The sequence below is a fragment of the Limulus polyphemus genome, unplaced genomic scaffold (assembly GCF_000517525.1).
Source record: "Limulus polyphemus unplaced genomic scaffold, Limulus_polyphemus-2.1.2 Scaffold4759, whole genome shotgun sequence".
Classification (NCBI taxonomy): domain Eukaryota; kingdom Metazoa; phylum Arthropoda; class Merostomata; order Xiphosura; family Limulidae; genus Limulus; species Limulus polyphemus.
The window spans coordinates 1-8,849 of NW_013670369.1; the positions used below are offsets into that span (position 1 = coordinate 1).

The window sequence follows — 8,849 nt, forward strand, 5'->3', positions numbered from 1 at the left end:
TAAAGACTTGTGTCGTTAAAGTTTCGTTGGAACGAAGTTACGGAAAAATCAATGAACAAACGGAGACGTAACAGTATGAAACATATTAGCACGAAGTGATCTCAGTGAGCGTGTAGTTCGAAAACATGGGCATTCGATCACATACAGTGGAGGGGAGTAAAGGTGTTCTTTACAGATGAAACAGAATTCGAATTATTTAGTTTGTTCGATGGTGGAGAACAGAATCGTATCATAGTCAACTTACACGTATACAGTGAAGCATGGTGGGAAATCAGTACGTGTTTGAGGGCTACATCTCAACCAGCGTTGTCAGTGATCTACACAGCGGCCCGGCATGGCCAGGTAGTTAGGGCACCCGACTCGCAATCTGCGGGTCGCGGATTCGAATCCCCGTCACACCGAAACATGCTCACCCGGTGTCCGGACTAGGACGCCAGTCCTACTCCCTGATACTCACCTCCAACAGAATTTGAAGGTGTGAGAAACACCATACGAAACTACTTAGTGATCTACACCTTGTCTGCTGACAAGTACATGCCGATTTTGAGGCACCATGTCATTATCTAACGAACATCGCCCATTGGGTAGGGATTTAACTTCCAATTTTTCAATGATATCAAGCATACAGCAAGTGTGGTGAAACGATATCTTGACGGTAAAGAAATCAGTGGAACACTCACAACATGTCTTGGCTTGCACGAAGTCCCAATAACAACATTCTTGAGACTGGATGAACTTATGTAAAAACTGAGACAGTTAAAATGCAAACAGATAATTTAGGTAAATTATGGGAAATACTACAGGATATATGAAATAATACCCCTGTATGACAGGATGAAAATAAAGCGTCGTACTCTGTAAATCAAAGGCCTCACATACAGAATACTAGTGCATTGTACAACTCACTCTCTTTTATTTTGTATTTTTCGTGATAATGTTTGTGCCATTAATACTTCCACCTACAGTTGCCATTCTCTGTGATTTGCATGTGTATTGCTTGTGTATTTCTATATTATTTCTATTTCTATAGACATATATTGATATGTTGAAGTAAAATATAACATTAAAGGTATAACCTTATTCAACAACACTTAAAAACAAATTATTTGTGAAGCAGTAGTGATTTTTCAAATGTTACTTTGTTCTTTATTAGTGAGTAGCAGGCTTTAAAGTATTAGTATTTTTATTTATAGACTCCAAAGGTAACCCCAGAAACCTCGTTAATAGTAAAGGTTTGAGGAGAAAACCATCTTCAAAGAACTTGGAATCAGTTTTAACCTGTAGCGACGAGAGATTTGTGGATTTTCTCAACAAATGTCTCGAGTAAGTTCTTCTAGTTTGGGTTCTTATAAGATAATGCAAGGCAGCAATGAACAATGATAATAGTGAAAAGTAATAATGTGTACCTATATCACTAATGCTTATATCAAAGTATGTTGCTAATGGCTCAAAACAATGTAGTAACACTTATTGACATTATGTTATGACACTATTGTTTAGTGTTTCACGTATGTGGTTAATGTACAACAATGTGAGTAGTAGTGTTGTGTAGTAACATTTAAATTATATTATTTGATGTTAATAAGCAACATCCATCAATAATATGTAATGATATTTAAGACTTTTTAAATAAATAGCACATGATATTCACGTGTTTATTGCAAGCTTATTAATGAAGGGGGATTTATTTCGAAAACGGTCTATTTAAGCGAAGAGGACCAAAAAGAGATAAAGAGAATATGAAAGTAGTTATGTTTATATCCATTCCTCAGTTGCTATGCATAAGAATAACCGCCTGAAATATCGAGCTGCCACCAGCTGATGACTTATTTACAAAACTAAACATCTGAAACACATAAACGGGGTTGAGTGCGTTATACCAAAACATATATGCAAATCAGCAAGTCATGTGACAACCACAGCTGATATAAAGTCGCAATAGGAACGGTATACATCAGAACTACATTTTGACATTGTTTGGCTTTATATAGATAATGTAGTGCCATCGAAAATTGTTCACTTTAGAGACAGTCCTTTCCGATTCAAAATATTCATACATTTAGATCTTAAAGATGCGTTCAAAACACAGACTTAAAATTTTCAAGAATAGGATATCCTTTACACTTAATGACATTTGAAAACAAATGAATATGGATCAACTTGGCACACCAAGACCATCAAGAAAGTGATTTGCAACAAGTCGGATCCTAGCCGTGGTAAGCAGACTCTGGAGTCTTGTAACAAGTGAGATTCCAAGAGCACAAAAGGTCAGTGGCAAAAGCTATTCAAGTGCTCCAGGCAACAAAACTCATCACAATGTAGAAGGATTTCCGTGTGGAAAGCGGCACTAGTTACGTGTACACAAGTTGCTTCCACGACAGATCCATTCAACCGTCACATACCTGAGCATCTGCAGAATGAAACTTGTATTTCATGTTATTCCATACGACACATACCATTAAGTTATCGGACGCAGCACCTATGGATATATGTGTGATGTGACTATTGAAACTGTATGTTGTTGTTACACTCGGTGTCTAGTATGAAATAACTTGTATTTTTTTTTCTGTAGATGGGATCCTGACCTTCGTCTGACTCCTGACGAAGCTCTTAGACACCCATGGTTAGCGGGACATGATAGTGGTAGAAGAACTTCCAAGTCAGTTCAGTCCCTAATAATCCGTGAAGTAGAAACAGGTAATGTCCTTTGTCATTCCAGTCCGTGATAATCCATAAAGTAGAAATACATAATGTTTCGTGTAACTCCAGCCCGTGAAGTAGGAATAGATGGGGACTCTTTTCAGTACATTATCTATTATTCTGTACAATGGAAGTAAATAAAAATGTCAGTCCATGACGTAGAAACAGGTAGTGCTCATTTTCACTCTAGTCCGTAAAGAAGACAAAAGTAATTCCCCCCTATCACCCCCGTCTATTATAATTATTGAAGTAGAGACAGGTAATGTTCCTTATTACTTCAGTCCCTGAAGTACAAACAGGTAATGTTCCTTATTACTTCAGTCCCTGAAGTACAAACAGGTAATGTTCCTTGTCATTCTATATCATGACGTAGAGACAGGTAATGTTCCTTGTCATTCTATATCATGACGTAGAGACAGGTAATGTTCCTTGTCATTCTATATCATGACGTAGAGACAGGTAATGTTCCCTGTCATTCTATATCATGACGTAGAGACAGGTAATGTTCCTTGTCTTTCTATATCATGACGTAGAGACAGGTAATGTTCCTTGTCATTCTATATCATGACGTAGAGACAGGTAATGTTCCTTGTCATTCTATATCATGACGTAGAGATAGGTAATGTTTCTTGTCAACCGTCGCATATTTGAGCATCTGCAGAATGAAACTTGTATTTCATGCTATTCCATACGACACATACCATAAAGTTAGTGTAGTTTGTTCCTGGTAAGCCCTGGTAATGGCGAAAGGCCTTGTAGTCACTGGATATAGCAGATGTAGTGTGGTAGACACATTGTATTCTTTACTTTCATTCATAAGTTCATATAAATACAAACCACACCGGTTAGTTTGTTCTCGTATATGTAAATAAACCAAACAAGGAAAAAAGCCTTGATTTAGGAATCGATAATATAACCTCGTATACTTCACTGAGTTGCTTTAGTATCTCAGACATAAAATAATCAAATACATAATCACACCAAATTCGTATTTTCATAAATATGTGATCATTCACAAAAAAACATTATTTTTTGTATCGTAAATAATATGTAACCCATCTCTTTGTGTAAACCAACTTTTGACAGACATAAACAGTGAACGTTACTTAGAATTAATATATTTTATCATTTGCTTTAGATCAACCTAGATCAATCTACAGGGTCTACAAAGGGTCAAAGGGTCATCATAGAAACAGAGACTCTCGCTCCTTCAACAAAGCTGCCTCAGAAGAATCATGTAAGTACATAGAAATTTACAGTTTTAAACAGTGTTTGGTACATTAGTTTTTTAGTTGCGCACTTTATAAGTTTCACGCGATTTTACAATAAACACAGTTGCGTGAACTATTAGCCATACATTACAAAATACTTCATTTTCCAAAGTAGTAGAACGACATGTTGACTGATGTTCAGAGGTGGTTTCAATTGTAGAGTAAAAAAGTCTTTTTTTCTGAGTTCTCGTGTCATCAGCAGTAAAACTATCTTGAAATGAGTACCGTGGGCTCTCTTAAGTTCTTTGAAAAGGTACTGGTAAATGTGAAAAGCATTATCTACACTGGGCTTAGAATGATATTTTCAACAAGTCGATCCTGGCAACAAGTAAAATAAACAAACGACACAATATACTTTTTTTGTAGTAGTGGTTTACAGCAAACATGTTTTAGATGTTACAATTATACATTTAATAAGCTACATAAGATGTTACAGTTTACATAGCAACATTATAAGATCTACATATAATTGTACATTTAATAAGCTACATAAGATGTTACAGTTTACGTAGCAACATTATAAGATCTACATATAATTGTACATAAATAAGTTGCATAAGATCTTACAGTTATACATAACATAAACTGCATAAGATATTGCAATTATAATTGGTTTAAATTACTAGAAATCTATGGTTCTGCATATTGTAAGTTACTTTAGATGCTACTATGGTAAATAGCGTAATTTAAGTAAGACGTTACAGTCGCACTTAGCATAATTAGATAGGACTTTAAAGTTATTCGTAGGCTTAGAGCAATAGGCAGAAACTATCGTACTCTTTATGAAAGGTCTTAAGATTACCACCAGCAACTTCATAAACTTTGGTTTTGTAATTTTAAACTTGTGTTAGAAACTTTACTCAATTCTTATATATATTTTAATAACGGAAGACTTAGGTTCAATAATACTAACTTTTCTCGTGTTTCAGTGGTCTTAAGGTCCATTGAGAGTATAGATACCAGCATTGGTGATCCAGACGACCTCCTAGTAGATTCTGGAATGTTCCTACCACCAATATTGTGACAAAAACCCTGAGGGTAGATACACACTGGTAAACACTTCATCAACCAAGGTCGCATGACAGTTTGCCTGATTGGTGTGTCCACCCTCATACAACTTGTTTGAGTGTAGAAATTGACTACCATCAGTGGTAATTGAAGCTTGGCATGACTTTCAGCTCAACATATCCTTCAAGTGTGGCTTGTCTTACGTAATATGAGAAGTGAACCATGCCTTCATGTATTCCAAAGTGAAACATGTCCTATATGTGGGTCGTCATAATATATTAAATGAGCCAAGCATTCGTGTGCAACTATATGTAAGATTAAATTTAATGGAGTTCTTATATATGATTTTTTAGCCTCTGAAGTAAATCACGGAAACGTGTTCTCAAGTGAATGTTAATGCTTTCAGAAGAAACTTGTGTCATTACGTGTTACTATGAATGAGCCAACTCTTCTGGTGTTTTTTGTTTTTAAAGTGATAAATGAAATATGTTGTAATGTCAGCTTATACAATGCCTTCACATTAAGTTTAGTATTAAAGAAAAGAACACAATTCTTCATATGAGACTTACTGTTATATCAGAAAAGGGGAAGTACTTTCACACGAGGACAATTGCTATGTTAGGAGTGAAACATGTTTTATGTCAGGCTGATCATGCTATCACGTGTAAAACATGCCTTAATGTAAGTCATATCGTAATGTGTGGAACGTTGTTGGTACCTTTATGTATGATTTGTTATTATATCATAAGGGAAACAGGTCTTTCTGAGAAGCTTATCTTTTGTCAGAAATGAGAAATTCTGTCATTTCAGAGTTATTGTTATATTAGACAGTAACAATACTCTCGTGTAAGGCCTATTGTTATGTGAAAAGCGAAACACGAGGCTTATTTTTACATCGGGATAGACTAGTAAATAGTAGTGGAATGAGGCTTAACATTATATTATAGAAATATGCTCTTATGTGCCACGATATGCCAGAAGGGAGCCATGCACATTTGCTTAAAACACTATGTAGAGACTATGTATACACCATGTAGATATTGCACTGCATTTACTACTGTTTACAAAATAAATAAGTTCAATAAGAAAAGCAAAAAAAAGAAGAAGAAGAAGGAACGAAATGACGTATGCTGTTGTAGTTTATTAATCACGTGATTATTAAAGTGTTTATCGTAACATGATATAGAATAACACCAGTTAAATACTCTAAGAAGGGCAATACAGAAGTTCATGTACTGATATACAATGCTCTGAAACGCATAGCGCTCACAACCAAGTAAAATCACGCGATACGATCATAGCGAAGTTAGACTCGTAATACATGAATTCACATGATGTCATAGTTAAAATGACTTGCTGTATCATATACGTGAATGACAAGTCATGCAATCATGTCTTTGACCTCGGTATTACTGTGATGATATTAGATGTAGATGTATAGATTTAAGGATCACAAGATCCAACTGTTTATACGCTCCCAATGTAAACGTGTGATGCAGAAAGTAACAGGATCATGTCTGCGGTCCTGTGTTAGTCTGGTAATACTGTAATTTTTATACATGTGAGTAGAGCATGGCAATGAGATAAACATGTCATTAATATTGATGCTGAGTCCATTCCAAAATATCACGTGATAAAACTAAAGGATGTATTTCGTGAATACCGGCAATGCAAAAATTCACATCACATGTTAAAGCCACTGACTTGAACATAATAAACAGGTATGCGATATTGTTGCGTAAGACTCGTAACGTAGGTAAACTATTATGTAGAATCATAGGAACTTTGTACATGTACAGTTGCCCGACGAAGGCTCTGGTAAAAGGGTCGAAAGCTTGCAAATAAAAGTATTTTAACGTGTACAGTTATACGATATTGTTTAACGGACTCCTGGTTATGTGAATTACTTCCCATACAGATTAATAGTGTAAGTACAAAGGAATACAGATAGTAACGTCACGGTTAAGACCGTTTACATAGTAGAAATATAGGCATATAGTTAATTTATCTTAAGGATATATATATATTCCAAACAACACTCAGTGCCTGCTCACCCCCCCCCCCCACACCCCTCAATGGCTCAGCAATGAGTCTGTAGGCTTACGACGCTAAAAATCGTGTTTCAATACCCGTGGTGGCCAAAGCACAGATAGACCTTTCCGTAGCTTTGCGCTTAACAACAACAAAACAACCAGTCAATGGTTGCTCTATACAGCATTATGTTGAACCTGTGTTCGGAGTACATATCTTCTCCCAATAGATGGCACCACATGTAACTGATTGTAGTTCATTAACACATCAACATACTTTATCATCAGAACAAATTCATGTTGGATGGCAAAAAACCTTAATAAAAACCAGTACATATGTGTGTTTTCTACAACAATCTCATATTTTGTGACCGTATATAGTTTAATAATATAGTACACAAATATATTTCATATTCTCTGCAGTATGCCAAAAAATAAGCTAAGAGCTAACATATAAAGCGTGATGGACAGAGCTCAGATATTCTATTGTATAGCTTTGCGCTAAAATAAATATTTATGAAAACATAGCGAGAATCTTTCTGTAATAAAATTGATAATTGTAACTAGTTTTTAAACTATTGCACTACCTCGTTTTTTATGAACATTTAGCTAAAACGTATTTTATTGTTTCATTATTTCACTGTAAATTTCATGTAATTAAACTGTAGTTTACTCCTTTCAACAATATTTTAAAAGTTGTGAAAACAATGCATCTAATCGACTTTTTGTTTCTATCCTCCTCTTTCCCAAGCGTGGGTATTTATAAAAGACAATGTTTGCGAGTTTTTGTTCTGTTTCTAACAGAAAAATTAAATTATTTTTTCGAAGACCGTGTTCGTAAATTAAATTATTTTTTCAAAGACCACATAACAGAAAATATAGTGAAGTGCGTGCACCTAAGCCTATATGTTACGTTATTTTTGAGTTCAAGTCAATACTTCTTTATATCTAACTTGAAGTAACTACTTTTTTTTCCGAGTGCAGTGTACAAGGCTCGGAGATTTTGATATTTCAACCATCAAGTAGGAATCTATTACTTGTTTTACATCTCTCCCGTTTTATGTAAACTATGGTGAACTATTTTAGGGACAACGATGGCTTACCCCATTTCTGTTTATTAGTAGTCGCTGCACTTCATATGTTTAATTCGTTAGACGCAATGTGTTGTATATCAAGTTCTATTATCAGACCTAAAACTATAACGTATGTTAATTTTCTCTATAAAAGTAGTCAATACATTTGTTCTATTGTTAGGCCTAAAACCATAACCTTTTAATTTTAATTATAAAAGTAATCACTGCAACTCACTACTTTTCAAACATTTAACGTTTTTATATTTCAGAGTGTCACAGTGTACTTAATTCGATCTTGGTTAATAAATAAAAACGCCTCAAACATAATATTAATTAAACAAAGTGACTAAGGTAGGATATTTCATTAGGGATGACCATCACCTTGTTCCCAAATAGATAAGGTATTTTTTGTCAGTTATTTCAGATATTGTATCTTGTTTGTGTAAGTAGTTCCAATGTTTCGTTGTATTTCAGAATCTGGTGCATACTTGGGGATTTAGGTATTTGTCAATAAAGTTAGAAAACGAATAATCTTTACTCTCCAGGTAACAAGAAAAAAAAAATCAGCCAACGTTTCGCCATTGTGGCTTCATCAGGGCTAGTTCTTGTATTATTAGCTATTGTTGCGTCAGCGAGTCACATGACTAGTGTTGACGCCACGTTTCTAGAACTATCCCGTACCTTGGCGAATGCTCTAGTATTTACTAGATATAGGGTAGTCTGGTATATAAAAGAGGGTGACAACGTGACGGGAGAATAATGTAATG

At 35.0% G+C, this 8,849-nt stretch overlaps 1 long non-coding RNA gene across 1 annotated transcript; it reads left to right on the forward strand.

The window, feature by feature from the left end:
* Nucleotides 1–1,068: 1,068 nt before the first annotated feature.
* On the forward strand, nt 1,069–7,040 carry LOC106471647. The gene is made up of 4 exons (XR_002613299.1): nt 1,069–1,323; nt 2,573–2,697; nt 3,839–3,937; nt 4,901–7,040. It is a non-coding gene; the product is annotated as an uncharacterized LOC106471647 (long non-coding RNA).
* The last annotated feature ends 1,809 nt before the right edge of the window (nt 7,041–8,849 follow it).